Source organism: Coffea arabica, chromosome 6e, assembly GCF_036785885.1.
Source record: "Coffea arabica cultivar ET-39 chromosome 6e, Coffea Arabica ET-39 HiFi, whole genome shotgun sequence".
Classification (NCBI taxonomy): domain Eukaryota; kingdom Viridiplantae; phylum Streptophyta; class Magnoliopsida; order Gentianales; family Rubiaceae; genus Coffea; species Coffea arabica.
This window is the reverse complement of record NC_092321.1, coordinates 16210312-16228569: the sequence shown is the minus strand read 5'-3', so window position 1 is coordinate 16228569 and position 18258 is coordinate 16210312. Positions and strand designations below refer to the sequence as shown.

General features: G+C 37.4%; 1 non-coding gene across 1 annotated transcript; it reads left to right on the top strand.

Annotated features, from left to right (window-relative positions):
• The first annotated feature begins 10099 nt into the window (after positions 1 to 10099).
• LOC140010064 (small nucleolar RNA R71) lies at positions 10100 to 10206 on the top strand. The gene has a single exon (XR_011817328.1). It is a non-coding gene; the product is annotated as a small nucleolar RNA R71 (small nucleolar RNA).
• The last annotated feature ends 8052 nt before the right edge of the window (positions 10207 to 18258 follow it).

Here is an 18258-nt window from a genome sequence, read left to right as displayed (position 1 = left end):
CGCAGCTCGAGACGCCGGAAAGTACTTGTCCAGAAATTTTTTCTTCAATTGGTCCCACGTGGTGATACTACCAGGCGGTAGGTAGTAGAGCCAGTCTTTTGCAAAGTCCTTCAAAGAGAAGGGGAAAGCCCTCATCTTTATTTGCTCTTCTGTAATTCCCGGGGGTTTCATGCTGGTGCAAACGACGTCGAATTCTTGCAAGTGCTTGTAGGGCTCCTCACCTGGTAGACCATGGAAAGATGGCAAGAGATGAATTAGACCAGATTTTAGTTCAAAGGGAGTGTCATCATTTAAATTTGGAAAAGTAATGCACAATGGCTGCTGATTTAAATCAGGAGCAGCCAACTCCCTTAATGTTCGTGCATTTGCCATAGTGACTTCCTCTTGGTCTGAATCACTCGAATTGTCACCAGACAAATTTGTCGGCTCAACCTCTGGATCAAGTCCCTGAGATGCAATACCGTATTGCTCTTCTCTGAGTTGTCTGGTTTCTTTCCTCGTTCTACGCGCGGTCTTCTCTACTTCAGGGTCGAAAATTAATTTGCCTGTACGAGAAGAACGAGGCATAAACTAGAAAAAAATACCAGAAAATTAGAACAAAAATGAACTTAAAAAGAAACAAATAATTAACGCCAGTCCCCGGCAACGGCGCCAAAAATTGACAGGTGTCGTGCCTGTGCAATAATAAATACCTGCTTAAAAAAAATAAATTTTCTGTGTATAGTAGTAAGCAGGGTCGAATCCACAGGGACTGGGAAAAAATTCGATTCTTTTTAAATTCGAGACACGGGGGATTTTTATCAAAATGAAATATAAAATAAATAATTAAACAATTTAACTAAAAAACAATTAAATAATTTAACCAAAAATAAATAATTAATTAATACAATTGTAAATAGCAATTAAATAAATAATAAATAAATTCTAGCCAAGGATACAACTACGCAAACACAGTCCATTCATTCGATCATTGATGCAAAGAAGGTTCACTTAATTTAATTAATAGGCTAGTTATAGTCGCCGATAAGCTCTAACAACCAGCTTTTCCTTAATTTATTGATAACCAAGGTACGACCGTTGATTACCTCTAACCAGGAAATACTCTTAGGTACGACCGTAGGAATTAATTTTCTAATTGCATTAAAAACTAGAAAAGCCTAACCCAAATTAATAACACGCTACGAGGGTTATTTAAATCAGATTGCATGTTCTCCTAGTATGTGAAAATACTAGTTGCCACTAATATTAACCAACTAAACAATTACGGATTTAATTGATTAATTTGACAAGAGATTAAAAAGTCAAATTGCACATCGGGCCCTTGATATCCAATTAACAAAATAATCCCATGGAAATTAAAATAGAAAACATGCAAATATTAATAAATTAAGGAACACGTAAAATTAATTAGATCTCACAGATAATTGGGACTGCGTCTTCGCATTGATCCTTGACTAGAGGAGAAAATTAGCCACGCCTCATAAGAAAATCTTCACACAATTCAATTGAATTTAAAGACATCATCTTTCTTCGATAATTGAGAGAGTGAATAACAAAGCTCTCGGAAGAGAATAAGAAAATTGCACACTAGAATTCAACAAACCAAAACAACTCCCTATTCTCTCCTCTGGAACATCCCTCGGAGAGAAAACTAAAAACTCCTCTATCCTCCTACGGAGCTTATTTTTAGAGAAAACTCCAAAACTAAAAACTTCTCTTCCCAGCCGGAAGAGAAGAAGAAAAACTGACTCCCCCAATGTGCGGCTCTCCCCACGCATAAAAACAAGCCAATTCGAAACTTCACTCCATGCTCACAAAAGAAAACATTCCTTCCCTACCTAATCAACTCCACCGAAAACAAAAGCAAAGCCAACTATGGTTTGTCGGTTTCCTTTGACCAAGTGCACACGTTCACAAATAAGAGAGCAAACCAAAAATGTGTCTTTACACAATGGTCAAGTCTTCGCGGTCCCCACCTAATTGAGATGTTGGCCAGCCAAATGCAATTCAATTCCTTTTCATCATAGAAAGAAATGGACGTTGGTTTACACCATGCATATGGGCCAATTGTATAGAGTTTCACAATAATCTTCTCAAGATAGTTTCTGCTCCACTTTCTGAAATTGGATTCAAATACCAAATATAAGTACATGTCACAATTAGAGCAATATTTGGCAAGGATAAAGAGGAGAATTAACGATAAAATTACTAACAATTAATACCCTATCAATTCCCCCCACACTTAAATCATGCTTGCCCTCAAGCATGGGAACAACTAAATTCAACAATGGCTAACTCTCATTTCATTTACTGCCAAGCTGCGCTTATCCCAAAATCAAGTTTTAGTAGCTAAGTGTCAGGACATATTTCTCCCGGTTAGCTCCTGAAATCGTAGACTCGTCCAATTCATAGCTAACTCGTCTAAGAAATCAAAATATTAAACTAGCAAAAGTTAGCAATTTGGTCAACTGAAAACCAAAATCTCAACATTGAAGAACAAGGATCGGCAGGCCAATCATGATCATAAGCTTACACATTATTTTCTTCTCTCTCTCTTTTTTTTTTTTTTTGATAATTAATTTTTTTTTTTTTAATAAATGCTCAGTCTCAAGCTATTCAAGTCTTTTGACGTGAACTCTGACATTTTTAGATGAAAGAGCCCAATTACTCAACTTTTCACAGGTTCAGGACTAACTACTCATAGATATCGCCACTTTTTTGACGCGAAAGTCGACACTTGTGGTGAAGACTCCCGGTTACTGGGTGACGGCACTAGCGGAGTAGAGTCATTTATTAATCACAATTAAAGTACCAGAATACCAGATAATTAAAGATCATGGCCCACGTCATCTCCTAATATGGAGAACTAAGATCAACAATTGCCCAATCCACACAACAATTGCTAATAAAATATTTATATTGCCTAAACAAGTTAACCACAATTTGCACCAAGTCATTAAACTCATGATATTCACCAAGATAACATGCGTTTACTTGCCATCTAAACAAAATTCATAGGATAAATCACAACCAGCAATAGAAGAGTGAGTTGCCACATTTATTCATCAAGACAACAATAAGAAAAGCAACAATTTAAAGAAACTCCAATCAAATCCAAATCTCCCCCACACTTAAAATATACATTGCCCTCAATGTAACAAATATATAGAAAAAGTAAGAAGAATGGCAACGAAACTCCCCTGAAATCGTCAAGACATCGGTGGATTAGCCCCTGGGGTTGATCTGAGTCTCACCATTTTCTCCAAATATCACTCCAATGAACAATAGACAACCATTTCCAACAAATTGTAATAACAATTGTAATAAATATTGGGGCCTCTCGCTTAGTTAATTTAAACAACAAAATGCACACTTCAATCACCCACAAGTTATACATTTACCCCAACACTTATAGTAAATGCAATCAATAAGCACTTGTGGTTCCAAACTTAGCCAAATGCAATAACAATGCACCTCAAAATCACCCCAATCAACGTAATAATTAAATGGAAAAGACCAAAGACTCTCACACAAGGCAATTAGAGGCAATCTACTTCAATAAGCAAATTTAAGCATTACAAGCACCTCCTAATTTAACAAACAATCTCAGCAAATTACCCACAATTGGACACAAATTACAGCAATTTAAACACAATTCGACCCAAAATCTCAACAATTGTCTCCAATTGGACAGTTAGATACACACTTAACCAATCTCAATAATCATTCAAATCAACAAACAATCGGAAAAAGGAGCTACACACAATATTAGAACACAGCTGCTAATAATGTAATAAAATATCAACTCAAGCAAATCAAAACAACCAATATCAGTAATTAGTCACAATTCTTTCAGAAACTCAATAATTGTCTCCAAGAAATCACAACAATTCAAATTAATATCACAGAGGCAGCTCACACAAACACTTGACTGTTCCAAGTAGTAATAAAAACACAGCTCACAACATTCATTTGACCCAAACAATCTACTTGATTGAGGCTACAGAGATACCTTGATGTTCTGATTAGAGCCGATACCTTGAGGTTTCCACTTTGCACGGACTAAACTAAAGTCACCATCGCACCATATTTCTTGTTATCTTATAGTCAAAGGGGTATGAGAAAAATGCAAGAGCGGAGGTTTTGCGGTTGTGGCTGCGTTGGAGTGGAGATTCGTGTGCGCGGCTGCTTGGTGAAGCTGGTGGCAGTCACGCAAGGAGGAGGAAGATGGAGCTTGGAGTTGGTGTGGGCTGGTGGAGAGAGCTGAGACAGCGGCGGCTGCATGCAGAGGTGGACGCTTCAGGATGAGCTTGAGGGCGGCGGTTATGGATGGTTGGCGAGAGAGAGAGAGAGAGCTGAGCTGAGGTGGAGGAGCTGCACTGGTTGTGGATAGTGTTGGCGGCAGTTGGTTGCTGGCTGAAGAGGCGGCGGTTGCCGCTGGTGGCTCGCGATGCTGGGAGGCTCAGTCAGCTGCAGATGGAAACGCGCGCGAGGAAGATGGAAAACGCGGACTGGTGGTGACAGCGAGCTAGGTGGGTAGAAGCGAGACCGAGGGTGGGGGTGGAGCTGGGGGTATGGCGATGAGAAAGCAGCAGGCAGTGGCGGTGCTGCTCTGGGTTGCAGGAGTTGTGACGCGAGCTGGTTGTCGTGCGGTGTGAAGAGAGAGAGAAGAGGGAGGCGGTGAGGAGCTGGATGGGTGGTGGACAGTGGTGGCGATGGAGGTGAGGCGCACGAAGTGGAGAATAGAGGTTGGCGGAGTGCGCGAGGAAGAAGAAAACACGGACAGCGGGAAGAAGAAGAAAGAAAAGAAGAAGAAAGAAAGAAAGAAAGGAAAGAAAGAAAAGAAAAAGAAAGAAAGAAAGAAAAAGAAAAGAAAGAAAAGAGAAAAAAGAAAGGAAAAAAAATTTGATCTTACAGTTTTTTTTTTTTTTTTTTTTAAATTCAGAATTGAATTGCTGAAAAACTAAAACGAGTGTTAAGAAGGAAAATAACAGCATTTTGATTTTGATTTTTTTTTTTTTTTTGTTAAACATGGCGTGGGCACGCCAAGATTCCACTTTGTAATGTTGAGATTTTACCAACATGGCGTGGGCATGCCATGTTTTAGAAACATCCTCTGACCTTGAAGTTGGAACTTGTAAGATTAATACGTGCCCTCTCTGCGCGGGCACGCCATGATCACCTGTCCTGATCATAGTAGAGAAAATATCAAGTTTAAACAATACCCAGATGAGAAACGACATATTTAACGAATTGAACAACAAAAATCAACAAAATCAAAAATTGGGTTGCCTCCCAAAAGCACCTTTCTTTAACGTCTTTGGCTAGACGGAGTCCAGAATTTGCTTAAACTAAGCAAATCGGGTCTTCCAGTTGCATCATCTCCACCCGTTCAATTGGAAATCCTTCATAATACGGCTTGAGACGGTGACCATTCACCACAAATTTCTTCTCCGTTTTCAAACTTTGGATCTCTACTGCACCATAATGAAAGACATTAGTCACAACAAAAGGGCCAATCCAACGAGAACGTAATTTACCTGGAAATAGTTTCAATTTGGAGTGGTATAGTAAAATTTTTTGCCCGCAGACGAATGTCTTCCTAGAGATCTGTTGGTCATGAAAGATCCGATTCTTCTCTTTATAGATCACTGCATTCTCGTATGCTTCATTTCGGATTTCTTCCAACTCTTGTAATTGCAACTTCCTTTGAATTCCGCCCTCCTCGATATCCATATTGCATTGCTTGACCGCCCAAAACGCTCTATGCTCAAACTCTACCGGGAGATGACATGGTTTTCCAAATACCAATCGGTAAGGGGACATGCCAATAGGTGTCTTGTATGCCGTCCTATATGCCCATAGTGCATCCTCTAGTCTCACACTCCAATCCTTCCTATCGGGTCGGACCATCTTTTCTAGAATTGATTTGATCTCTCGGTTCGATGCTTCCGTCTGACCATTTGTCTGAGGATGGTAGGATGTAGAGACTTTGTGCAAGACACCATATCTCCTAAAAATTGCAGCGATCGTTTTGTTGCAGAAATGAGTACCCCGATCACTTACAATTGCTCGCGGCATCCCAAAGCGGACAAAAATATTAGACTTAATGAATTCTGCAACCACTTTGGAATCATTAGTGCGGGTGGCCTTTGCTTCTACCCACTTCGAAACATAATCTACAGCAAGCAATATATACAAAAAACCAAAGGACGAAGGAAAAGGACCCATAAAATCAATGCCCCAAACGTCAAAAATTTCAACAAAAATCATTGGGGTTTGGGTCATTTGATCCCTACGAGAGATATTACCCACTCTTTGACACTTATCACAGGACTTACAAAATGAGTAGGCGTCCTTGAATAGGGTTGGCCAATAGAATCCACTCTCTAGCACCTTACGAGCCGTTCTCTTTGGTCCAAAGTGACCTCCACATGCAAAAGAGTGACAATTGGCTAGAATAGATTGAAATTCAACTTCACTTACACATCTACGGATGATTTGATCGGCGCCCCGCTTCCAGAGGTAAGGATCATCCCAAATGTAGAACTTTGCATCGCTCCTCAACTTGTCTCTCTTCGCCTTAGGCCATCCTGTAGGAAATTTGTCAGTGACTAGAAAATTAACAATATCTGCATACCAAGGCAAAGATGAATTAATAGAAAATAAATGCTCCTCGGGGAATGCTTCTCTCAATGGGAGGTCCTCTTCGACGACTTGTACTCGACTCAAGTGATCTGCTACCAGGTTCTCTGCCCCTTTCTTATCTCGGATCTCCAGGTTGAACTCTTGTAACAACAATATCCACCGTATCAATCGCGGTTTTGCCTCTTTCTTGGTCAACAAATATCGTAAAGCTGCATGATCAGAAAAAATAATAACTTTAGTACCAAGTAAATAAGACCGAAATTTTTCTAAGGCAAAAACAACTGCTAAAAGCTCCTTTTCGGTGGTTGAATAGTTCAATTGAGCTCCGTTCAAGGCTCGAGATGCGTAGTAGATAGCATGAGGTGCCTTTCCTACTCTTTGACCCAATACCGCACCCACTGCATAGTCGCTGGCGTCACACATGATCTCGAATGGGAGGTTCCAGTCAGGGGGTTGGATAATAGGTGAGGTGGTCAATAACTCCTTTAACTTATTGAATGCCCCCTTACATGTTTCATCAAATTCGAAGGATACATCTTTTTGCAAAAGTTGGAACAAAGGTGCTCCAATTTTCGAGAAGTCCTTGATGAACCTTCTATAGAAACCTGCGTGACCCAAGAAGGAACGAACTTCCCGCACACTCGCGGGGTAAGGTAAAGTAGATATAACATCTATTTTTACCTTATCAACCTCAATACCTGTAGATGATACTACATGACCCAAAACTATCCCGTGTTCAACCATAAAATGACATTTTTCCCAATTAAGCACGAGATTAGTTTCTATACACCTTACTAAGATCAATTTCAGATTATCTAGACAGTTTTCAAAACTTTCACCATATACACTGAAATCGTCCATGAAAACCTCAATAATCTTCTCAACATACTCTGAAAAGATACTTACCATGCATCTTTGAAAGGTAGCAGGTGCATTACACAATCCAAATGGCATCCTTCGGTATGCAAATGTTCCAAATAGGCAGGTGAAAGTAGTATTCTCTTGGTCCTCGGGTGCTATGGCAATTTGAAAGTAACCTGAAAATCCATCTAAGAAACAGTAGTAAGCTCGACATGCTAATCGCTCTACCATTTGGTCAATGAAAGGGAGGGGAAAATGGTCATTTTTTGTGACAGCGTTTAGCTTCCGGTAATCGATACACTGTCGCCATCCGGTGGGCTTTCGAATTGGTACGAGCTCACCCTCTTGGTTTGATTCTACCGTCACCCCTGCTTTCTTCGGGACCACCTGTACTGGACTTACCCACGGGCTATCTGATATTGCAAATATAATTCCAACGTCCAACAGTTTTAAAATCTCTTTCTTTACGACCTCCATCATGAGAGGATTTAATCTCCGTTGAGCTTGCCGTACGGGTTTAGCATTCTCCTCGAGTCGAATTCGGTGCATACACACCGCGGGGCTAATTCCCTTGATGTCGGCGATGGTCCATCCTATCGCCTGCTTATGTTCCCTAAGAACTCGAAGTAGTTTCTCTTCTTGAACCTTTGATAAACCCGCGGAAATGATCACTGGAAGTGTCTCCCCTTCACCTAAGTATACATACTTTAGGTGTTTCGGCAGTGGTTTTAGTTCCAAGACAGGTGCCTGCACCACAGATGGAAGTAACCTTTGGTGAGGTTCGGGTATGAAAATCGGTGCAAGATCATATCTTGTCTTCGTGATTGGTAACGTTTGCAACGATCCAATCACGCATTTAAGCTCTTCACTCAACTCTACCCTAGAGGTCGTTTCGGACTCAAAGTGCCTGGTCAGGACGACCTCTAGTTCATCCCTGCCTTCAATTTCAAAAAACTCCTGTATAGCAGGGTCAATAACATTTACCGAGAAAACAGAGCCAATATTTGAATCGGATGGATATTTCATGGTCTCAAAGATGTTAAAATGAACAATCTCACCATCAAATTTCATAGACAAAGTACCCTTATTAACATCAATTTTGGTTCGGGCTGTGCTAAAAAAGGGTCTACCTAACAACAAAGGTGACGGATCACGGGAGTGTTCATCCTCCATGTCGAGCACATAAAAATCAGCTGGAAAAATCAATTCATTAATTTTTACCAAAACATCTTCAATCAACCCGTCAGGGTATGCATTGGTCCTGTCAGCTAATTGGATTATTATTCCAGTCTCTTTCAAAGGGCCTAAGTTCAATGAAGCATAAATGGACTTTGGCATGACATTAATCGAGGCTCTTAGGTCTAACATGGCCTTTCCAATCAAAGTATTACCTATCCTACAAGGAATAGTAAACATACCTGGATCTCCGCATTTCGGTGGAAGCCTTCTTTGTAGAATTGCTGAAACATTCTCCCCAACTATAACTCGTTCATCCCCCTTCAACCGCTTGCGGTTGGCACACAGGTCCCTTAAAAATTTTGCGTACCTAGGTACTTGTTTAATCGCATCCAGCAGGGGTATGTTGATCTCCACCTTGCAAAAGATCTCCAAGATCTCTTTTTCCTTGTCTTGCTTCTTTGGTTTCTCTAACCTGCTAGGAAAGGGAGGTGGATTAGTTTTAGCTGTAGGAATTGGGTTCGAGGGTACCTTTGCATTTTTGTTGTCTCTGCCCTCCTCTTCCAATTCTTTCTCAATCCGTTGCTCGTCCTTGTCTTTAGAAATCACCGGTTCGGGTCCTTGAACTTCCTTGCCACTCCTTAAGGTCATTGCGCTTACATTCTTTGGATTTGCCTCAGACTGAGATGGTAACTTTCCTTGAACTTGGGACTCCAAACGGTTGATTGTTATAGCCATTTGATTCATTTGATTTTGCAATGATTGCACCTGTCCCAGTTGATTTCTCATGCTTTGCAGGTCTGAATCCGTCTTTTGTTGATTAGCAAGTAATTGCTTCATCATCTCTTCCATGGACGGACTTGAATTTGAAGGGGGTGGTAGTGGTGGTGGGCGAGGATGATATTGCTGTTGGTGCCCTTGTGGTCTATTTGGTACAAAATTAGACTGCCTATTTCCTCCATAGCTAAGGTTGGGGTGATCCCTCCAACCAGGATTGTAGGTGCTTGAGTACGGATCGTACTGCTTTCTTGGCGCGGGCGCGTGGCCAGCCATGTTCACCTGTTCTGCAGTTTCTTCTTGAACCAATGGACACATTTCCGTAGAATGACCCACGGCAGTGCATACCCCACACACTTTGGCTTGTGAAGTACTCCCCACAGCTAATTGTCTTACGAAAGATGTTAATTCGGAGATTTGCTGTTGGATAGAGGACGTTTCCACCTCATTCACCCTACGCGTCGGGATGTCCTCTCTTGAACCAAACTGCTGTGACTTCTCAGCCATCCCTTCAATCAACTCCCATGCTCCTCGAGGGGTTTTGTTCACCAACGCCCCTCCACTTGCAGCATCGATTATGTTTCTGTCCCTGAAAAGCAACCCCTCATAGAAATATTGAATGAGCAGTTGCTCACTTATCTGATACTGAGGGCATTTGGTGCACAGTTTCTTAAATCTCTCCCAGTACTCATAGAGAGACTCGCTAGGGTGTTGTTTGATACCACATATCTCTTTCCTTAGGCTCGCAGCTCGAGACGCCGGAAAATACTTGTCCAGAAATTTTTTCTTCAATTGGTCCCACGTGGTGATACTACCAGGCGGTAGGTAGTAGAGCCAGTCTTTTGCAGAGTCCTTCAAAGAGAAGGGGAAAGCCCTCATCTTTATTTGCTCTTCTGTAATTCCCGGGGGTTTCATGCTGGTGCAAACGACGTCGAATTCTTGCAAGTGCTTGTAGGGCTCCTCACCTGGTAGACCATGGAAAGATGGCAAGAGATGAATTAGACCAGATTTTAGTTCAAAGGGAGTGTCATCATTTAAATTTGGAAAAGTAATGCACAATGGCTGCTGATTTAAATCAGGAGCAGCCAACTCCCTTAATGTTCGTGCATTTGCCATAGTGACTTCCTCTTGGTCTGAATCACTCGAATTGTCACCAGACAAATTTGTCGGCTCAACCTCTGGATCAAGTCCCTGAGATGCAATACCGTATTGCTCTTCTCTGAGTTGTCTGGTTTCTTTCCTCGTTCTACGCGCGGTCTTCTCTACTTCAGGGTCGAAAATTAATTTGCCTGTACGAGAAGAACGAGGCATAAACTAGAAAAAAATACCAAAAAATTAGAACAAAAATGAACTTAAAAAGAAACAAATAATTAACGTCAGTCCCCGGCAACGGCGCCAAAAATTGACAGGTGTCGTGCCTGTGCAATAATAAATACCTGCTTAAGAAAAATAAATTTTCTGTGTATAGTAGTAAGCAGGGTCGAATCCACAGGGACTGGAAAAAAATTCGATTCTTTTTAAATTCGAGACACGGGGGATTTTTATCAAAATGAAATATAAAATAAATAATTAAACAATTTAACTAAAAAACAATTAAATAATTTAACCAAAAATAAATAATTAATTAATACAATTGTAAATAGCAATTAAATAAATAATAAATAAATTCTAGCCAAGGATACAACTACGCAGACACAGTCCATTCATTCGATCATTGATGCAAAGAAGGTTCACTTAATTTAATTAATAGACTAGTTATAGTCGCCGATAAGCTCTAACAACCAGCTTTTCCTTAATTTATTGATAACCAAGGTACGACCGTTGATTACCTCTAACCAGGAAATACTCCTAGGTACGACCGTAGGAATTAATTTCCTAATTGCATTAAAAACTAGAAAAGCCTAACCCAAATTAATAACACGCTACGAGGGTTATTTAAATCAGATTGCATGTTCTCCTAGTATGTGAAAATACTAGTTGCCACTAATATTAACCAACTAAACAATTACGGATTTAATTGATTAATTTGACAAGAGATTAAAAAGTCAAATTGCACATCGGGCCCTTGATATCCAATTAACAAAATAATCCCATGGAAATTAAAATAGAAAACATGCAAATATTAATAAATTAAGGAACACGTAAAATTAATTAGATCTCACAGATAATTGGGACTGCGTCTTCGCATTGATCCTTGACTAGAGGAGAAAATTAGCCACGCCTCATAAGAAAATCTTCACACAATTCAATTGAATTTAAAGACATCATCTTTCTTCGATAATTGAGAGAGTGAATAACAAAGCTCTCGGAAGAGAATAAGAAAATTGCACACTAGAATTCAACAAACCAAAACAACTCCCTATTCTCTCCTCTGGAACATCCCTCGGAGAGAAAACTAAAAACTCCTCTATCCTCCTACGGAGCTTATTTTTAGAGAAAACTCCAAAACTAAAAACTTCTCTTCCCAGCCGGAAGAGAAGAAGAAAAACTGACTCCCCCAATGTGCGGCTCTCCCCACGCATAAAAACAAGCCAATTCGAAACTTCACTCCATGCTCACAAAAGAAAACATTCCTTCCCTACCTAATCAACTCCACCGAAAACAAAAGCAAAGCCAACTATGGTTTGTCGGTTTCCTTTGACCAAGTGCACACGTTCACAAATAAGAGAGCAAACCAAAAATGTGTCTTTACACAATGGTCAAGTCTTCACGGTCCCCACCTAATTGAGATGTTGGCCAGCCAAATGCAATTCAATTCCTTTTCATCATAGAAAGAAATGGACGTTGGTTTACACCATGCATATGGGCCAATTGTATAGAGTTTCACAATAATCTTCTCAAGATAGTTTCTGCTCCACTTTCTGAAATTGGATTCAAATACCAAATATAAGTACATGTCACAATTAGAGCAATATTTGGCAAGGATAAAGAGGAGAATTAACGATAAAATTACTAACAATTAATACCCTATCAAAGAGTATCACAACACAACTATACTTCAGTAATTTGGATTTTTGACTATGAAAACATGTGAACCAAACTTTAATGTCCAATAGCATTCTCTCTTAGCTTCAAATTGAATCAAGAATCATCTCAATCCGATTTGTGTAGTTCAAGTTATCGCCAAAATAATGAAATATGTCGATCCTGCCAAATCCCTTTCTCTTCACTTTTTCCTCTTTCATTGCTTCTTTGCACCACGTTTTTAGTCCATTTTCCCTCCAATTGAGTTTTCACCTATTAGAACAAGATAAGAGCAAAACTAAGTAGTTTCTACTTAAGATAAAGCTCAAATCACATGATTAACTAGCAACTTATACATTTAAATATACTACATTTTTACACCCTATCAAAGGGATAAAAGAAAAAGTAATTATTTGAGTTTGTTAAGAAAAATGACGAAACATACCATAATTATACCTATCAATTCATATATCATATATATTCAGCTATTCAATATCATCAGTATCATGTCATATACATAGCTATACGAATTTAGGCATGTCAATGAGTAGGGTCTGGGTTGGATCCTTTTGATCCAGATCCAGACCCATTTAATTTAGTTAGACCTAAACCCAAATCCAGACCCAAAAGTAAATCCATACCCTGACCTTTATGGATCTGGGTATTCAATGGGTATCCATGGGTATTTTTTGAAAATACTAAAGTAAAAATATATTAAAAATATATAGAGTTCATAAATAATAGAAATATCATCCAAATTTTGTTTTCAACTAATAAAATTAACATTCAACAAATTGAATGCAATATTTTGAACTCAAAGAAAGAATTATTATTGACTACTTCTATATATTTTTCAAGATTCAACTGCATCCACATCAATATTTCATTTATTTGCCTTTACCTTTTCTCATTTTCTTGAAAAAGTCTGGGCCAATTACAATGACAACTAGGATTAGTTTTTAAAAAAGAAAACAACCATAACATATATAAATATTTAATTTTATTAAAAAAATGTAATTTTGTACCTCTTTTGCTTATTTAAACCTCAATGGTGGCAGATGTCTCGCAATCCAACACTAAAATAGTGAATGAGATAAAAATCTTTTGATTAGGAACCGATAACAAATAAATAATAGCATAAGAAGATTTATAAACACTTACTCATTTTTTCTTTGATTCAATCCAATCATCAGTAGTCACTAATGTTTCAACAACATCTAGAAGCAATTTGACACGAGTCTCATTAATCATCCAACCACCAACATTAATTGCAGATTCTGAATGCCATAAAATCTTACTGTATTTGATCCAATAGCCATAAAATATTATATTATTTTATAAATTTTTTAATATATATTATTTAATTAAATATATATGGATCTGGGTAAGGTCTGGGTCTGGATTTGGATATGGATTCTAGAAAATCAGACTTTACCCACACCCACGATTCTCTCATAGGGTCTGGGTTTGGGTCTGGGTAGGGTCTGAATTTGAGAAATTAAATCCAAACCCTACCCAAATATATTGGGTCTGGATTGGATTTGGGTAAGACCCAACCCATTGATATGCCTATATACGATGTTGAAAAAGTAGATGGTTAAAATGTGTAAATATTTAACTCTGGGTCAATTAATTAAGGAAATTCATTAAGAGAGATTCATGGTTGATTGATAAGAAAATTGGAGAACACTTGACTTGACCATCAATCAAGAACTTCCTTATGAAATATGTAAGACATATATGTTGTAGATAAGAAAAGACTAATGATGAAATAATTTTAGGAAATCTAATAAATAACACTATTATTAGAATAAGAATTATTAGAAGAAAAAAGGAATTATTAGACAGGAAGGTAAAGACAGAAAATAGATACTATTACCTCAACATTAACGTGGCATAATTTGTCCAAATTAATACTGATGAATGATCAAACCAATAATAAAAATAGAAAACGTGCTTGAAGAGGATTAAAAAAGAAAAAACGTGAGTTGATTGACAAAAAAAAATAAAGAAGGCACAAACATACAAACTTATATAAGCTAAGTAATTAATAGATTGGTTGCAAAGAAAAAAAGACAAAAATAAAATCCACAAAAAAATAAAAAACACAATTTTCTTTATAATTTATTTTGCCACGTGCCGAAAAGATGAATTACTTAGCAAAATATGGGAAAAACCAACCAAGCAACCTACCAAAATCGAATTTTCAGAATAGCCTATTAAAAGGTTTTCTATTGTTGCCTCACTTTTGCACCCGTTGAAATTTGGTAATATTTCCACTAACCCCACAATTGCCTCCCAAAAGTTTTAAAATTTTATGCAGTTATCACCATCATTTCTGCAATGCAACATTAAAATAAAATATATTATACAATGCTATTTTTATTTTCTTTCTAACAAATCTTGTGCACTTAACATTAAACTTTTCTTAACCTTATGAATTACAAGTTAGCTAAACATTCATTTGATAGTTAAACTGTGTATACATTATCTGCTTATTGCACATATGAAAATATGCATCTAATACTAAATGCATAATTAGTTATTGTGCACTTTTGTACAATTTTTTTGCATAGTTTTAATAATTATGTTATTTTATACCATTTGATGACCTTATAGTTATTACAATTAAAACAAATTGCAGATATCTTCTTTAAATTACTTTAACATTGAATAAAGTTGTCCACTCATTGTAGACATTTAGTTATTCTGAAAATCTATAACACATTGTAAACTTATAGTGCAAAATTTTTAGACGGACAATACTAGTTAGTATATATATATATATAACTAATGTCACAGTAGGATTCACCTTATATTGTCAGTATTACAATCATAAAAAGTGCCATTACAAAATAGGAGATTTTTCCTGATTAGCAGACCTTGTTTACAACTTCCATTATTCTAGCCGGCGAGCTACTGGTCTCCCTCCATGCATGTAGCAGCGACTCTTCGAGCTAGTATCTGTTATTTTGGCCAAATTAATCTTTTTGGTTTTGGTACTTGTATTAGATGGTTTGAATTATTATCCTCCACATTCAACATCACAAAGATTTTTGGTATCGTAATGTCTGAAGATTTCCCAACAGCCATAGGAATCCTTGACGGTTAGAAACTCTTTAAGCATTTATACAACTTAAAAAGAATTGGTATGTACTATGTATAGCTTGATCATGTAATCTCAAGCCCCTTGCTCGAGTTCAAAGTTTGGAAACTCTGATGCCTTTGCCAGAGTTTTACCAAAGTATGAAGCATTCGCATTGGTATTGGATACTTGGGTTTTGGAGTAGTGACGTCGGATCATGGGTGAAGGGTTGGATAGGAAGAAAATTGTAACCAAGGCTTAGCAACTTCACCGCCATGGGAGTAAAGGGAGAGCAAAATTGTCCAAAAATTTAACAAAATTATAACAGTATGGAGCCCTAAGGTTTTCTATGGAACTTACAAAACTATTTCTGCTAATACTGTTTATCATTTTCTAATAATAAAAAATTAAAGGGAGATGGGATCTAACCTAATATGTGCATAACATCTATAGCATAACTTTCTATTAGCCCTCTACTAATATTCTTCTATATATCTGTTCATGCACAATACTTGCATGTATAGCTTTTTATACCAGAATGTTTGCTTTGGAACATATAGTTAGCTAAGAAAAGAAAAGCCAAATTAGCTAGCTAGCTACATAATAATTGTTTATTTATTTTTGCATTTTTTTGTTATAAAATAGAATTATAAACCAAGTGTCTTTTTTTGCACCTCCTGAAAATTTTTACATGTACAAGAAGTATAATATATCCTACAATGTATGTTAAGAAGCTTGCAAGCAACCAGAAAAGAATTAAGATGGTCAATTTGTCAGCAGGGAGGCATCACTATTTCGACTATGAGGAGCAGTATATACATTACAGCAGTTTACAGATCCTGCATTCAATTATCATGGCCTCCAACTTCTTCCATAAGCAGGTCAAACTGGATGGTTGGCGGCAAATGAACCAGAAGGTGGCCACCAATTTCTCCCAAAAGTATATTTGCAAGAACCATTTTGATCATCCAATCTCCCCGAAACATGAGACTAGGTTTCTTGGTGAACAATACATCCAGGCAGAGGCATTCCTTGGTTCACATATCAAGAAAGGTCAAGATCACTCAAATTATCAGTTCTACTCTTAGAAGCAGATTCTGAATGCGTACCAGGAATACTGGGTATAACACTATCATCAACCATCTGTAAACCCAACCATAATTTTTTTTTACCAACCATTCTGTAAACAACTTAAGCCCACTAACCCAACGCAAATGTCCACTCCACTCCAACCCAACAGCCTCCTTGCACGTATCAACTGGCTGTTTACTTGGATACTATGGGTCCAGAATTTCTTTTAATAGTACAACGTTTTCTTAAGCTATTATACACTTTAGGTTAAAAATCCAGGAAGCAATAAGGAATCACCAGCGTTTTCCTCAATTGATGAGCAACCGGGAAACTCTTTTTTCTTTTTTTCTTTCTTTTGGGCCATCCTAGGAGGAAGAAAAAGTCGCAGCAATCGACTTATGGGGGCATAAGCACCAAAATAGTAGCCCGCTGAATATAGGTTCCACATTTCGAAACTTGATGTTCGAGTTTTTTCTTTTCTGTGGTTGAGTTTAATGAATTAAAATAATAGGTGATATAATAAATTCATATTGAAAATCATTCTATGTTTATATGGCAAACTAGAGATTGATAAAAACTCGTACATTTATATTAAAATTTTTTTAAAAAAAGAAAATTTGCACCATTTATGTTTCAATAATTTCTTACGTGTGAAATTCCTTTTTCTCTTTTAACTAGTAAAGGCAAATGCATGCTACATATTTAGAGTTCAAATTTTAAATTTGGTTATAGTTTAGGGATAATTTCACAAACCTCCCTTGAGGTTATGACAATTCCACTTGGCTCACCTCAAGTTTTACAAATTACACTAACCTCTCTTGTCACAATAATATGACTATAATGACCTTCACTTAATAAATAATTCATAGTATAATGAAATGAGATTTTTAAAAAAAAGAAAAAGAAACTTAACCTTTTTTGCTATCCTATTTACAAGTTACAGCTAACGACGATTCTCTCGCTTATTATCATTTTGTTTTCATCCATCAACCCTTTCTTCCTATAATTCGCTCTCAAATTACCACCAACCATTGCCTATAATTGCAGCCAATCACACCCTACTATATATTTCTATTCCTCTTTTCTTCTCTTTGAAATTGTCAAATCACAAGTTTATTTAAGAGATTAGATTTGATGATTGAAGTAAAATCCGATTTCATGGTCAAATTAAAAGGAAATGAAGGGACACGCAATAATAATGGAACAGATAATGCAATCATTAGCCAAAAGAGGAAGAGCATTTGAAATTGATAAATTTGCTAATTTGTCCATCATCCATCCAAAAAACTTTTTAAGATATCAATAAGTACATTTATATTTCTTTTTATACTTGACAATTGTTGGTTGTGGTTTCGTTATGAAGATAGAGTTTCTTCTCTGTATTTAAAACGTTAACATGTTTGGAGATTTAATAGTAGGCTAGATTATTTTGTTTTGAGAAAGTGTAGGCATTGGGTTTGAAGTTTGGGGTGTGATTAATTGTAAATAGAATTTTGATTTTTGGCAAAATGAATTTTTTGAAGATCTCTATAATCATAATGATGCCTTTCCTTTTCTTAAACTTGATTAATTCCATCCATACCTAAATCTTCCCTAAGGATTTTCTTCAAGACCACAATGTGGCTTATGTAGTAGGAGTTAAACCACTTATATGGAACCAAACCATGGCATCCTAT